This window comes from Oryctolagus cuniculus, chromosome 15 (genome assembly GCF_051225735.1).
Source record: "Oryctolagus cuniculus isolate XC-2025 breed Fujian yellow rabbit chromosome 15, ASM5122573v1, whole genome shotgun sequence".
NCBI lineage: Eukaryota > Metazoa > Chordata > Mammalia > Lagomorpha > Leporidae > Oryctolagus > Oryctolagus cuniculus.
The window spans coordinates 30,384,115-30,400,343 of NC_142881.1; the positions used below are offsets into that span (position 1 = coordinate 30,384,115).

Consider the following 16,229-nt stretch of genomic DNA (forward strand, 5'->3'; position numbering starts at 1 on the left):
GGTGCTAACGGGAGAGCTCATGGCTGCGGTGCCCGTGGGAGCAGGGGATGTCTGCTGAAATGCCAGCCGGTGGCTTCTGTGCCACGTGTCAGCCTGCATGAAGGCGCTGACCTCCCGTGGAGCAGTGTGACGGACGCACACCTGTGATCACACTGCAAGCACAGACGGCCTGTCTCCAGCGCCCTGGTATCTCCAAAATAGCAACTCTCAGCAGGGCTCAAATCTAGATTTGGACTCCATCAACATGATGGACAGCGACAGCCTCCCATAAGCCAGTCGGTCATTCCTTAACTCTCTTTGAGACATGAACTACCCCTGATGATATCTTTTAGGAAACAGAGGTTCAGAGGGGTTAAGCTACTTGCCCAAAGCCACAGGGCAGTAGGTAGGACATGAAGAAAAAAAGAAATGAGGGGCCAGCCTTGTGGCTGGGTGGGTTAAGCCGCTGCTCGCAACACTGTCATCCCATTAAAAGCACTGGTGTGAGTTCCAGATGCTGCGTTTCCGAAACCACCTCCCTGCTAATGCACCTGGAAAGCAGAGGAACGTGGCCCAAGTGCATATGGGAGACCTGATGGAGTTCCAGGCTCCTGGCTTCGGCCTGACCCAGCCAAGGCTGTTGCAGCCACTTGCGAAGTGAACCAGCAGATGAAAGACCTCTCTCTCTCTCTCTCTCTCTCCACCCCCAACTCTCTATCACTCTGCCCCTCAAATAAAGAATTAAATAAATCTTTAAAAAAAGAAAAGGGGAAGAGAAAGGAGAATCTCCCTGTATATGCAGTATTGCACTTTAGATGGAGAGCAAAACCCAGAGGGAGGTTGCCCACGGAGCCCGTCTCCCACCATCCCCCCCCCCGCAGAGAGCCTTCCCTTAGTAATGAGAATGCTTATCCTGGCTTGTCACTCTAGTGCATCTAATTTACTTCCATTTCAGTACTAATTTCATACTTGCAATTGACTGCAGAGTGATGCACTCTCTTCCCGTGCTCTGGCTGAGGACTCTCAGGCAGTTCATACTGGCCCATCCCCGCCCAGGGCCAGACCACCGCCATCTAGAATTACAGCCGGCTCAGGGCTAGGGTTACGGCACTTAGCTCTGAAAGGCCCCTCATTCCAGCCAGTTAGGGCCAGGGGGCTAATCACTCATCACTTGCCAGTTGGCTGGTGCATTCTGGGCTTGCTTTGCTGCTGCCGGGGCCCAAAACAAGCAAAAGGTCAGGGGCCATCAGAAATGGAACAGGCTGAGCAGGGACCGGGCACACCCTGGTGTCAGGGCTTGTGGACCCCTGCGAAGGCCTCCACAAGGGACATCGTGCACGTCACTCAGGCCTTGCAGGGATTGTCCCCAGCGGGGATCACACAGGGCCTGTGAGGTGCAGGGTGTTTTTAATGGGACCTGCTTTCAAAGGAGCCTTGGCATAGGGGGATAAGGAAGGTGTCCTCTTAGGTGTCCCCCAACACGCTCAGCCAACCTGTTCCTCCCCCTTGCCCTCCTGCCCATCTCACAGTCTTCCGGTCTCCATGAAGAGACCCCCGTTTACCGTCTCACCTAATTCAAGAACCTGGGAGTCATGCAAGAGTCTCCTCTCTCCTTCACTTGTCACAACTGATCAACGACCACTACAGAGGTCACTCCTTTTCTTCCTCACTCCTATGATCCTGGCTCAGTATTTAATCCTCTGTCACTCAGACTACAGCAGAAGCCTCCCCACCAGCATCCCTGATCAGGGCTCTGCCCCTGAGTCCATCTCCTGCCCTCCATGGCCAGAGTGGTCTTAGAAAGGCACACTTGGCCTGCAGAAAGCTGGAACCAGAAGCAGAGCCAGGACTCAAACACGAGCACTCACCCTGATCCTGATCTGGGATGCAGGCTTCCCAGGTGGCATCATCACAGCTGTGCCAAATACCCACCCCTGACCTTTATACATGAATAACGGAATACATAAACATTTTGAATATTTTTTAAAGAAAAGATTTACGTACTTTGAGTGAGTTACAGAAAGAGATGAAGAAGAGAGAGATGTCCCATCCGCTGGTTCACTCCCTAGATGGACACAATGGGCAGTGCAGGGCCAGGCTGAAGCCAGGAGCTTCATCTGGGTCTCTTACATGGGTAGCAGGGGCACAAAGACTAGGGCCACCTCCTGTTGCTTTTTCCAGGTGCATTAGCAGGGAGTTAGATCAGAAGTGGAGCAGCCAAGATTGCAACCAGTGCCCATATGGGATGTCTGCACTGCAGGAGGCAGCACTGCTCACGTCGCCAAAACACCAGCCCCTTCCTTGAATATTCTGACAGTTAACAGACAGAAGGAGAAACGACAGAGGGAAAAGGAGAGAAGAATGACAAGCAGAGGTCTTAAGAGGGAAATAGCTACGCAGAGTGAGAAGGAGGGGAGTTGGGCAGAGGAGAGACAAAGAAAGGGGAGGAGAAGGAGATGGACCTCAGGGCCAACAGGAAAACAGGATGGACAGCCCTAAACAGGGTGGACGGCCCTGCTGGCCCTGCTACCCCATGGCCGTCACCAGTGTCACCTGTTCCCCTTGCTCTCCAGGTGCAAGTCTCTCATCCTCAGCTGCCCACACCCAAGTCTCTATCTCTGAGTTATTTCTTTTAGTGACTCAAGGGCTCACATCCGCTGTAGGAGCTGTGGTCAATTCAAGGAAGGGTTCTTCAGGTCCTCGGGCCGGTGACAAGAGCTGCATCGGCCCCAGGCCTGGGGAACGCAGGCAAACCCGGCACGGGGCTGGGCCAGAGAGATGCCAAGCTGGGTATTCACTGCTGGAATTTCATCACAAAGTGATTGTTCTGTGGCCTGTACATGTGGCCAGCTCACCCTACGGTTAGTGTCATGTTATTGAGGTAGGAGGCGGGGAGTGGCATCAAACTGCCACGTTCAGTTGTATGGGTTATTTACCAAACAAGAGCGCCCAGCCCAAGAGAAACCCACATCCATGGACCAAGCCAAGCGCCTGGCAGGAGCCACTTGGAGGAAAGGCTGCCTTTGTCGCATTTGCCCAAAGGTGCCAGCGGTCCCACGGGACCAGTGTCCAATCAGAGCAGTTTGTTCATTTATCTGAAGGATGCTGTGGACAGCACTGGATCCACAATGGGCACCAGTGCCCCCGAGACAGCAAGGGAAGAGGAGGCTGAGCGACTTTACACGGCACACCTGTCTCACGTGGGCCCCTGGCTTCACCCTCGTCACATTCCTCTAGGGGAGGGAGACAGGATTTCCACTGTGTTGTCAGAAGAGACATACTGCTCAGAGAGATAAGAGACCTACCCATGATCCCGTAAAACAAGTCTGGGGACTTCGTGCGATACCAGGCACAGGTGTGTGCCAATGAACAAAGGGCAGTGGACACTAAGAATGCAGACACAGAGTCCAGCGCTCCTGCTGACTTCCTGAAAAGGGACCTGGGGCCGTTGCCAAGTCCTCTCTCACCTGGTTTCGGTCACTGTCAGGCATGGTGGTCTTCCCTAAAGCACGAGCAGGAGTGGGGACCCAGAGAGCCCACAGCTGTCCTCGGGGAACAGCCCCGGGGAGCCGGGGAGCCTTGTGCCCCTGAAGCCTGAGTCTCATGGTCTTGTGCTCCTGGCCAACACCAGAGGAGGTTGACAGAGGTCCTTAGTACCAGAAAGAGTTGTACATCCCCCTGTGACCACGAGAGGGCGCAGGCAGGGCACTGCTTGGTTTGGATGATACTAAACCAATGGGATCACTGACAAAGCCAAGGTAGTAGGGCCGGTTCTGGGCTGAGTGAAATGGGCATACAGTTGAATGGGTGGACAGTTGCCCAGTGTGTCCCAAAGACTGGAAAAGGCAAATAATCAATTCCATTCCCCACTCTGATACCAGCATGCAACCCAGAGCAAGCTGCTTTGCCTCTCTGAGCCTCAGCGTTCTCATCTGTAAAATGGAGCTGAAATGGTAAATGATTTTGGGTTATGGAGCTGCTGTCAGCCTTCTAAAATGCCTTGCATACTGCCTGGCACTTCAATAGGTGGGATTACAGTTTATTATTATCAAAACCCCACTGTGTTGGCCGGCGCCGCGGCTCACTAGGCTAATCCTCCGCCTAGTGGCGCCGGCATACCGGGTTCTAGTCCCGGTCGGGGCGCCGGATTCTGTCCCGGTTGCCCCTCTTCCAGGCCAGCCCTCTGCTGTGGCCCGGGAGTGCAGTGGAGGATGGCCCAGGTGCTTGGGCCCTGCACCCCATGGGAGACCAGGAGAAGCACCTGGCTCCTGGCTCCTGCCATCGGATCAGCGCGGTGCGCCGGCCGCATCGCGCTGGCCGCGGCGGCCATTGGAGGGTGAACCAACGGCAAAGGAAGACCTTTCTCTTTGTCTCTCTCTCTCTCACTGTCCACTCTGCCTGTCAAAAAAAAAAAAAAAAAAAAAAAAAAAAAACAACAAAACAACAACAAAAAAAAAACCCACTGTGTTAACTGACCTAGGAGAATTTTGAGCTGAAGATTCTCAGAACTCTAACTGGCTGGTGGAGGTACTGTTCCACACATGACTGAGGTGTGAGTATCCATGAGCTTGGAGGTGCACCTGCCGACGTGCCCGAGAGTGCTGTGCACAGCACTGAACACAAACTGGGGGCTCGCAGAGGAAGGGTGCGGGGAAGGAAGGAAGCCTGCCTGGGAGGAAGAAGGGCTGGGGAGAGGAGCGGGGCAGAAAACCGAAAAGAGCGAGGGAGTCACATACAAGGCAGGGGCAGGGCTGCAGACACCACTGGACTGAGCTTCAGAAGAAACTGGCCGCTACAAGCCCAGGTGGCTTGGGGACAGGCGTTCCCCTCTCTTGGATCATTTCGTCACCTTAAAGATGAAGAGTTAGGGGTGGGCTGATCCGGTCTCACTCTGACCTCCTCGCATTCCGCAGGGAAGCAGGAAGAGGCCCTGAGGCACTGGAAACAGGACGAAGGCAGCACCCACTCCAGATCACATCTCCAGTGGCTGGTTCTTGTGTCAGGCACTTATTCAACCATGCAGCGCATGCTGGCCACTGGACGGAGGTGCTGGAGAAAGCTGGACAAACAAGCGGCGTGAGTCCTGAAAAAGCCCCTGTCCCGTGGGCCGTGTGGGTGCTTGTGCTCGGGCACACTGAGTCTGAGAGGACAGGAAGGTGTTGCGAGGGAGAAATGGAAGGAGGAGGAACCCCGGCCTGCCTTATTTAAGGAACCCCTCAGGTTTACACTGTTTCATGAACCTGTGCCCAATATCAACCAGACAATAAATTTTGCTAAGTTCATAAAATCAGCAGTATTAAGAATTGTATGCAGGGCCAGCGCTGTGGTGTAGCAGGTAAAGGCGCCACCTGCAGTGCCATCCCATATGAGTGCATCCCATATGAGCGTTGGTTCAAGTCCTGGCTGTTCCACTTCCAATCCAGCTCTCTGCTGTGGCCTGGGAAAGCAGTAGAAGATGGCCCAAGTGCTTGGGCCCCTGCACCTGAGTGGGAGACCCAGAGGAAGCTCCTGGCTCCTGGCTTCAGATCAGCTCAACTCCAGCCACTGTGGTCAATTAGGGAGTGAACCAGAGGATGGAGGATCTCTCTCTCTCTCTCTTTCCCTCTCTGTCTCTCCATCTCTCTCTGTGTAACTCTGACTTTCAAATAAATAAATCTTTTTTTTAAAGAATTATATGCTTCATTTGAATTGTACTTTGCTTTTCTAAACATGCTTTCCTAAATTGTCTCATTTATAAGCATCTCTGTGGGTCAAAGGAGAGATAAAACATGATCCTACTCCTCTGGAACTTCCTTTCTAATTAAGGAGGGCACTAATGAGACAACAGGAAGATACTAAGGTTGAAATTTTGCAGGAAAGACCATTTCATCTCCATTCAGAGAATGCACGGATGCTTGGGCTGTGCTAGCAAGGAAAGACTGCATTATTAGGAGGAACTTAAAGCTACAAGTTTGACAAGAGCTAAGAGATCTCTCCAGGAATGAGCATGGCAGGTAGAAGGGTGGGCAGAGAGAGATGGTAAGAAGACTGTGAAGACCATCCAAAAAGTTAGTAGAGACTGGGTTGGTCAAGGCAGACAGTAGGGTTCTGCTACTGGTCTTGGGTGTATATCTGATCCCCCACAGTATGGCTGAGAAAATGCAGATGCCCTTGAGTGAGAGAAACTTGGGGAAAATGAATTGGCACTTGCACTTGTGTGAGGATGGGGTTTATCAGCAATGCACCTGAGCCAGTACAGTAAAGCATTTGGGCTTTAGAATCAGCCATGGATTTGCATCCTGGACGTCACCTCAGGGCCAGGTGTCATTAGCAAAGTGTTCATATTCTCAAATTCTGATTTCCTAATCTATAATTTGAGGATAATACAATGACATGTTTCAGAGTTCTAGCATGGAACAATCCAGGAAATGCAGAGCCCAGTGCTCACTACATGGCAGGCACTGAGTCACTGTTTGTTCTCCCATTACTTCTGCTCTAAGAGAACAAGAGACTCCCAGAAAACAAAACAAAACGAAACAACATTTGTCGACTTGTTCCAAACATAGAGATGAGAACAAGGAAAGGCACTGTCATTGTCAAGTTGAGATTCGAGTAGTTTCAGGTGTGATGATGAACTTGAGGTGGCAATGCTATGCACAAACAGAATTATCTCCTATATTTGGAAATGGGGCAGTAGAAGGAGATTGAATCTAAGGCTGAAGGTTCGGGTGCTCTTGGTATGAGAGTGGCAGCTGACACTGTGCAGTGACAAACTTTAGGAGAGCAAGAGTAGAAAAGTCACAGAGTAGAGGGTTCCACAGAGTGGAACAGGAGAAGGAAAGGAACTGCTGTTTGTGAGAACGGTCGGAAAAGTACAGGTGTCAGAACCACCACGAGACTTCCCAGCAGAAAGTCGCGATGCCACGCACTGAAGAGAAGTAAGAAGGACAAGCCTGGGGGGAGCCACTCCACATGCTGGCTCCAGAGATGACCCTCGGGGAGGCAGAGGAGTCGCAGGGCGACAACGCCCCAGGACTGCAGGGCAGGGGCCTCAGGCATGGGGACAGAGTTGAACCAGATGACCACAAAGGTATCTCCCAACTGGGTACCAGGATTCAGGCATCAGCTAAGTAGGCACCAGTATTCAAGTTCCAACTGGACATCGGTACTCATCACGTAAGAGGTAAGCATCAGATAGGCTGAGGGAAAGGGAAAGAGCTGGTAGATGAATATTCAGGAATCTGAGAAACAAGCAGACAAACGATATTTGAAGAAGGGGCACCAGTGTTGAGAAGGTAATACGGAAACACTGCTAGACGTCTGAGGTTAGAGAATATTAAATTGCATGGTGGGGAGACCTCAAAATTAGAACTATGATTTTTATTTATTTTATTTTTATTTATTTATTTTGACAGGCAGAGTGGACAGTGAGAGAGAGAGACAGAGAGAAAGGTCTTCCTTTGCCGTTGGTTCACCCTCCAATGGCCGCCGCGGCCAGCGCGATGCGGCCGGCGCACCGCACTGATCCGATGGCAGGAGCCAGGAGCCAGGTGCTTTTCCTGGTCTCCCATGGGGTGCAGGGCCTAAGCACCTGGGCCATCCTCCACTGCACTCCCTGGCCACAGCAGAGAGCTGGCCTGGAAGAGGGGCAACCGGGACAGAATCCGGCGCCCCGACCGGGACTAGAACCTGGTATGCCGGCGCCGCTAGGCGGAGGATTAGCCTAGTGAGCCGCGGCGCCGGCCTGATTTTTATTTTTTAAAGGATTTATTTATTTGTTTGAAAGGCACAGTTAGAGAGAGGAGAGACAGCTCTTCCATCCACTGGTTCACTCCCTAGAGGGCTGCAACAGCCAGTGCTGGGCAAAGCCAGGAGCCTCATCAGGGCCTCCCACGTGGGTAGCGGGGACCCAAACACTTGGGCCATTTTCTGCTGTTTTTCCCAGACCATTAGCAGGGAGCTGGATCAGAAGTGGAGCAGCCAGCACCACAGGTGGCAGCTTTATCCACTGTGCCACAACACCAACCCTGAGCCATGATTTTTGGACCCAGAAAATAAATTTAATCTAGACTCCAAGGAGGAAGGGTTACTTTCAGAGAGAAAAATGGGTACTAATTCCCGCGAAGACTGAAAACAGAACCCCAAGTTGAGGAGAGTGGCGCCCACAGGGAGAACCTCCCACTTGGACCAGCCTTGGGGGGAAATGGGAGCTGGTGGACAACATTGAAAACTTCAGTGAGGGGCCTCCCACGGGGAGTCAGCACACAGCCCAGGGACATCGGAAACAGCCGGGCGAGAATCCCAGTGAGGAAGGACCAAGCGGGTGGGAACAGAAGGCTGCACAGGACTCAAGGTTGACTTGCAGCATTTGAAGAGTTGACAGACAGGAGTAGACCCCTGTGGGAACAGGAGGAGCCTCGGCCAGAAGCTGCAGGAAGGCAGACTCTACAGAACAGAACGGAAGGCAGAAGCTTCGCACACGGCGGAGAGGGAAGGTGAGCGGTTCCCCCACAGAGAGCGATGGGCAGCTTGTTGCCATGACACTGCAGGCAGAATTTGGCATCTGCAAAGGGCTGAACCGTGGTGACTGCTGGCTAAACGCTATAGGTGACTTTTAGGAAATGTCGCAAATGTAAAGAATCTCAGGACCAGGAGGGACTTAAAGCTCATCTAATCTGATAATGCATTTGACTCCTGAGCTGCCTCTCTGATCAGGGATGGAAAAACACACCCAAATTAGGCTTGTGTGCACTATTAGCCACCGGAGGCAGAGGGGTTCCAGCTACTCATCACCAGGATTGAGAACGAACGTACGTTCCTCCCAGAGAGTTCACATGCTCAAGGTGGTTCGGGGGAACTTTCGTGATAACCCTTCCCAATGAGCTGGGAAAGATGGGCTAAGTACTGATGAATCTTGCATGTAATTTTGTGTTACTTGTCACTCTTGCTTGTTACTTGAGAATCTAAATTTAGGAAACAAATACCAGGTTATTCTTCATATTTCAAAGGGATCCTTCACTTTGGGATACTCTGACGTCACTAACGCCAACAATGAGCTCACGGTTCACCAGTTTCCTCCCTAGCCTCAGGCAAAAGCTCTTTGCACACAACTTTCCAAGAACTGGCATGCCACACAAGGTGAATCCCTCTGATACAGCAACATAAATACTCCCTTTGCTTGACTGCCAACACACACGTGGCCAGTGATCAGTCCAGGTCCACCCAAAGGGAGGCCTGGCAGAGGCATCTATTCAGATGCAGAATTTCAAGACCTGTACCAGTCAGGGCTCTGTTTATTGAGAGGAGACAGGTAGAAAACATCAGACATTGTTCTGAATGGCATTGGACTCAAAATCCTACTGGGGTTACTCTACTACAGTTTGTTAGCTGTGGACCTAGGATGGGGATGGGGGGCTGACTTAATCTTTCTGAGCCTTGGATTCTTATTTTTTTAAAAAATATTTATTGAGGGGCTGGCACCATGGCTTACTTGGTTAATCCTCTGCCTGCGGCACCGGCATCCCATATGGGCGCTGGGTTCTAGTCCCAGTTGCCCCTCTTCCAGTCCAGCTCTCTGCTGTGGCCCGGGAGGGCAGTAGAGGATGGCCCAAGTGCTTGGCCCCTGCACCCGCATGGGAGACCAGGAAGAAGCACCTGGCTCCTGGCTTCGGATCGGCTTAGTTCCAGTTATAGCAGCCATTTGGGGAGTGAACCAACAGAAGGAAGACCTTTCTCTCTGTCTCTCTCTCTCACTGTCTATAACTCTACCTGTCAAATAAATTTTTAAAATTAAAAAAATATTTATTGAGGGGGTAGGCGCTGTGGCACAGTGGGTTCAAGCCCCGGCCTGCAGCGCCAGCATTCCATATGGGCACCAGTTCAAGTCCCAGCAGCTCCACTTCTGATCTAGCTCCCTGCTAAGGCTCCCAGGATAGCAGTGGAAGATAGCCCAAGTGTTTGGGCTCCTGCCACATACATGGTAGACCCAAATAAAGCTCCTGGCTCCCGGTTTCAGCCTGGACCAGTCCTGGCCATTGCAGCCATTTGGGGCATGAACTAAAAAGATATTCTTCCCCACCCTCCAAAGAAATAAACTTTTTTAAAAAAATATTTATTTGTTTGAAAGGCAAAGTGACAGAGACAGAGAGAGCACATGCTTCCATCCACTGGTTCATTTTCCAAATGCCCACAGTAGCCAGGGCTGGGTCAGGCCAAAGCCAGGAGCCCAAAACTCTATCCAAGTCTGCTATGTGGCTGGCAGGACTCAAAGCACCTGGTGATCAAGTGCTGCCTCTCATTACATTAGCAGGGTGCTGGATCTGAAGCGGAGCAGCCAGGACTCACTCCAGCCTCCAATATGGGATGTGGGCATCAGAAGAGGAGGCTTAACCTGCTGCACCACAGTGCTTGCCCCTGAGCCTGAGTGTAATCAAGGAATACTGAATCACACAGTTACTCTGAGGACTAGAGAGAATGGCTACAATGCATGCACACACACACACATGCGTGCCTTCCCCTCCCGAACACAAAGCCTGACACATGATAGGGAGTCTCTCTGCTACTTTGCTGCTTAGGAAGCCAGTGAGGTAGCATGCCCAACAATTGTTAATGCTGTTTCATACATGGCAGAGCCAAGCCACAAACTACAAGTGCAGCCAGAACAAAACCTGGCTCCTCCACCCTGGCTGCAGCTGCCAGGCAACTTCACCCTCTCCTCTGGTGAGATATTCCAGTAGGTAAGGAGAGAGGGCTGGTTTTAAGAAGTCATAAAGTAACAGGAGCTGTGGGTGGCAGAAAAACTCCAAACACACTGCCCCTTCCCTGATGTCCTGCTGGTCTTAGAGGCCCTGGTCTTAGAGAAGGCTGAGTGGGTGGGAGGCCTGACCGCGGGGCGGGAGGGGGGGTGGTACATCCCTTACCTCCAAGAAACCTGCACCCATCAGTATCATCTTTGCTATGGTTCAAGGGCAATCTCAGTCTTACGTGGAAGTGAACAGGAGCCTCTAACTACATGTTCACCAGAATGACTGAAAAAAAGAGAAAGGAAATGAAAATACTGTGTTCTGAGGACTTTATGGGACTGGCTGGAGTACAAATTACTACAAGCCATTGTGAAAAACTGCTTGGGAGAACTGTTAAAGCTGGGGCTGGTGCTGTGGTATAGAGGGTAAAGTTGCTGCCTGCAGTGCCAGCATCCCATGGGCGCTGGTTCGAGCCCCCACTGCTCCACTTCCCCTCCAGCTCTCTGCTGTGGCCTGAGAAAGCAATGGAAGGTGGCCCAAGTCCTTGGGCCCTTGCAGCCGCGTGGGAGACCTGGAAGAAGTTCCTGGCTCCTGGCTTCAGACTGGCACAGCTCTGGCCATTGCGGCCATCTGGGGAGTGAACCAGTGGATGGAAGACCTCTCTCTCTCTCTCTCTGGATGGAAGACCTCTCTCTCTCTCTCTCTGCCTCTCTGCCTCTCTGTAACTCTGCCTTTCAAATGAATAAATAAATAAATCTTTAAAAAAAAAAAAGAATTGCTAAAGCTGACATTCACACTTTATGATGCAGCAATCGCACTCCTGGGTACAGAGAACAGAGGTGTGTGTGATCCCCAGCAGAAGGTGGACTAGACCTAGGCCGCACCACGCAGTAGCCCTAGCCACATGTGGCTCTTTACACTTTAAGTACCATAATTATAATCTTAGAAAATAAAAAATTTAGTTCCTCAGACATACCTGTCATATTTCAAAAGCTCCAAAGCTACCTGTGACTAATGGCTACTGTATTTAACAATACAAGTAAGGGGCATTTCTATCATCAAAGAAAGTCCTACTGGACATTGTTCTAGAATGTTCACAGCTTCACTATTCACAATAGCCAAAAAATGAGACACCTCTAATGCCCATCAACAGCAGAATGGATAAATTCGCTGTGGTGTACTCACACAGTGGAATACTCAAGTAATGAGATGAAGAGCATTGGGCTGCACGAAGCCGGAGGGATGGATGTCCCTCCAGGTGGCAGTCCCAGGATCCCCCCACACAGAGCCACACCAGCAGGTGCTCCATCCCTTGTAGTGTCTGTATGCACCCTACGCATGCTCTGTTGCAGACTTTAAACCATCTCCGGGTTACCTGTAATACCTGATACCATGTCAATGCCATGTGAGTAAGTCCTACACATCATTGTTTAGGGAACAATGACAAGGCGGGGGGGGGGGTGTACACATTCGGCACAGACCCAATTTTTCCATCGGGGTTGTCTGAATTCAGGGATATACAAATACGGGATACGGAGGGCCAGCCGTATAGGACTCCACTTACAAAAGGTTCCGAAACAGGCAAAACCAATCTATGCTGTTAGAAGCCAGAAGAGTGGCTACCCCCGCAGGTTTTATCCATGAAAAGAAGGGCATGTGAGGAGAGGGCTTTGTTGTGCTTCCTCACCAGCGGGTGCTGGCAAGGGGGGTGCTGAGTATGAAGACTAGGTGGGCTGTGCTTTTCCGTGCGATCCACACCCTGCGGTGAATTCCGACTCCCTCAGGGGGGTCGTTCGCCACTGTCTAGACTGGGGGAGGGGGACGGAAGCGTCCTTTCGACAAAGCAAACGTGGTTTTGAGGTTAGTGCCTCCTCCCCAGGAGCCCCTACAGCGGCCCTCAGGAGTCCCCAGACCCACCCCGGACAGCCCACCCCAGACAGCCCAGCCTACCTGGGCGCTGCGCGCGGGACCCGGCTCCGCGCCTGTTGACCGCGGTCGGTGCTGCGGGCTCTTCCAGGCCGGAATCGTCCCCAGCTGGCCGGGCTCTCCCGGGGCTCGCGGCTGTGTTCCCGGTCAGGCCGGCTTAGCCCGCCTCGGCCTGCCTGGGAGGCGGCGCCCCGCACCTGCGTTGCCCCTGCTCCTCCTCCGCGGCCGAGCACTGAACTCCGTCCACTCCTCGCCAGCGCTAGGCTCCCTCGAACTGGGAGTGCAGGCGCCCGGGAAGTCCCCTCTGGGTCCCTGAAGTCTAAAGCGAAGGCGGGAGGAGGCTGCGACTGAGGCCTGGAGCCACTCCGCCTTCCGCACGCGCAATTCTCAAGGGAAGCGCCCGCCCATCCGGCCCCACCCAGGCGGGATGCGCGCCTGCACGCGCTCCCGTGGAGCCTGGGGGTCCCCGGAGAAGCGGAGTGCGACCGAGTTTCCCCTCCCGACCCTTTCCTCCCCGCAGCGATGGGCTACAGGGGGCCCGTGGCACCGCCAAGAACATTCTTTCATCTTCCCCGTCAGTGCAGTTCCCCAGGCTGCAGCCACGGTCCAAGCCCCCGCTAGGCATTCCCGGCCCTGCAGCCCCGCCAGGGGCCGCCTGCCCAGAGTTTACCCGCACCAGCCCCGCAGTGTCGGGGTTGGGAATCTTCGGCCCTACCGCTCGCCACCGGTCCGCGGACCTGGAGTGCCTCAAAGGCAGGAGAGAGCTTGGGCTGGTCCACTGCTCACCGCCTAGCACTAGCCTGGCATAACGCGCAGCAGGGCCGGACCAGCACCAGCCCTGCGGTAAACTGCTCTTACCCCGATCTTCACATCCAACTTTCAAAGCCCCGGTAATGGGCACATGCATGTTTACATAAACACACATCCAGCTGTACACCTAATATTTGTCTCATCATAGGTTTCTTAAAGAAATACCTGAGAGGCACCGTGAGTAGACCCATTTCATAGAGAAGGAAATGGAGGCTTCCGACTTGGGTCTCCATTGCTGGTCAGGTTGGTATGGCAGGAACCTGACTCCAGAGGCCATCCTTAAGAGTCCTCTATCAGACTGCAGAGGGAAAACCGCTGGCCACCTGGCACGTGTTCTACCATGGGGCCTGCCCACTGCCGAGCTCCCTGGGGCACATCTCTGGCTGGAGGGTGGGGTAGGGCGTGTTATACACCCACTCAGGGAAGCAAAGGGGGGCTTGAGCCGGAAGGGGCCTCTGAAATCTTACAGTTCACGCTCTCTCTGCCTGAGAGCACCGACAGCAAGGTCCAGATAGAGAACTCCGTTGATCTGCTCAGAGTCTCATAGATCTAGAGGGCGCACCTGAATTTTATGATTTCTCCTGGCTCACAGGACAATACAGCGAAGCCGCAGTCTGTGCCTGGCACAGGAGCTCAGGGTTTTCACCCGCCCATGGCCTCAGCCCCAGAGCCCCGCAATGCCTAGGACGGAAATCCTTCAACAAAGTGATGGGAGCTATTTATACCTGGGACAGCAGGCCCCTGAGTGGGTCGGGAGCAGGGAGGGTCTGATCCAGGCCGGTTTTAAGTGTCTTGAGACACGCGAGCCACGCGGAAGGCAGTCCATGCAAGCAGTTTCCTCTGGGAGGGTCACGCACCTCTTTCCAGAAGCAGAGGGGATACAGAGTGAAGGAAGAGCGGCAGGGCCAGGAGGAAGCGGAGGGAGGTGAAGACCGGTGCTGGGAGTGCGAGAGGCCACCGCCCAGCAGGATGCTGGACTGGGTCAGGGAAGAAAAGAAAAAGGTTGCTTACTTAGGAAACTCCCAAGGGGAAGCAACGGGCTGTTCCCACTGACTTCAGCTCTAGGAGCATAGACGCTGAAATCCCGCCTGGGTGTGTGTGGGGGGCATGGGGGACAAGTCTTGTTCACCTACCATTCCCAGCACCCAGAGAAGGCAGGGGAAGCCCAGCTGGGTCCCAGACACAGGTTTGGGATTTATTGCATACATCCCGCATCGCCACCCAAGCCCTCCCCAGTCCCCAACTGTGTGTCCTGAGGTTTTCATCAAGTTCCCACTCAGCCTCCTTTCAACACAGGGAATAGAAGATGTCCCAGGAAGCATCTTGGGGTACAGGAGGCAGGACCCTGCTCTGGGATCCGGATGGGTTTCTAGGTGTCCTGGCTGGGTCTAGGGGAGCCAAGAGTTGCGTGCTCCTCATCGTCCTCACAGCTGGCACCCACGGCCTCAGCTGAACACAACAGGAGGCCGAAAGGAGCCTGCAGGGCATCCCCCAGCCCTTCCACTCCTACTATGGTTTGTGCCCCAGAGGGAAAAGTTACCAAAGCTTTGCGCCACACCATCTTCTGGTACTGGAAAGTACCTAACACTCTGGTGCCCCAGACCAGGGAGCCATGACCCCAACTTGGGTGGCTCAGGACAGAAGCTTGGCTTGAAGGATGAACTAATGTTAACCAGAAAGAGAAGGGGGGGAAGGCACGGCAGGGAGGGGCTGAGGACAGCGCACTGCTCCAACCGGCTCCCGTTTTGTCACAGGAGCATCAGCATCGCGCCACCTCCTCTCCAGGCTTTCCCTAACCACCTACCCAAAAAGGACTCCACTCCCAGAATCTGGATCTACTTCCTACTTAGAATTAATCTACTGTTTGCACGTGTTTGCCGGACTGGCTGCATACATACATACAAAACCTGAAAATAAACACGGCATCTACAGACACCGGATTTGGTCTCACCGTCCTAGCACGCAGAGCAGGGCAAATGAAGATGTCTTAGGTGCTCGGGGTAGGCGCAGAGTTGCGTGGAGGGATAGATGTGTGGGTGGGTGGGGGGGTGGGGGGGTGGATGGATGGATGGATGGATGGATTAGTCTTTCCCATCGGCAGCAGTGAGGCACGCACACACCAAAGCCAGAATTCCCTCTTCAGCCCTAACCGGAGCACCGCCTGGTAGACAGTGGCTCCAGAAGAGGGGCCCCGCTAGGAACTGAGCTGGGGGCATCGCGGGGGTGGTGAGAGTGGTGGGCTGCGCAGAGGAAGGCAGCATGGCCGGGAGCGAGGCGAGGGAGGGAAGGGGGTTCGCCCGCCAAGCGCCGCTCCTGCAGCCTCCTGCTAGGCCATTTTGGACTTGTCCAAGGCGCATCCTGGGCGGTCAGAGGGCTTCGGAGGGCTCCCCAGCCTGCCGGCCTCCCCGTCTCCTTTTCCTATCCCCCTCCTCGCGTCTCTCCAGCTCCCCAGCCGGGCGGCCTCCACCCCCTCCGGGAAGGGCGAAATTGCTAAACTTGTAGCAATAATGACCCTGCATTCAGGCCGCCGACTCCCGCTGAACGTCTCCGCGCCCCTCCCTGCTGCCCGCCCAGCCCCCGGCGCCCCCTCCCCCAGCGCACAAGAAACGGGGAACAAAACGCGCGCGCATTTCTCGGTCCCTCTGTGGAGCAGACTGCTGCACAAAGCCCCCGCTCTGAGAAGCAATGGGGAGCTGGGGAGGGGGACGTCAATCCGACGCGCTAGGGTTTTTGTTCGCCTAGGGGACCTCGCCTTCCTACCACACCTTTTGTTCGGGACTCCAATAAAAAGCC

At 53.7% G+C, this 16,229-nt stretch overlaps 1 long non-coding RNA gene across 2 annotated transcripts in view; it reads right to left on the reverse strand.

Moving 5' to 3' along the window:
• Positions 1 to 13,030, reverse strand: part of LOC149121946 (uncharacterized) — a 56,618-nt gene extending 43,588 nt beyond the window's left edge. For both annotated transcript variants that reach the window (XR_016222052.1, XR_016222053.1), the window contains exon 1: positions 12,651 to 13,030. This is a non-coding gene — a long non-coding RNA (uncharacterized LOC149121946). The remainder of the gene's footprint in view (positions 1 to 12,650) is intronic.
• Positions 13,031 to 16,229: the final 3,199 nt, after the last annotated feature.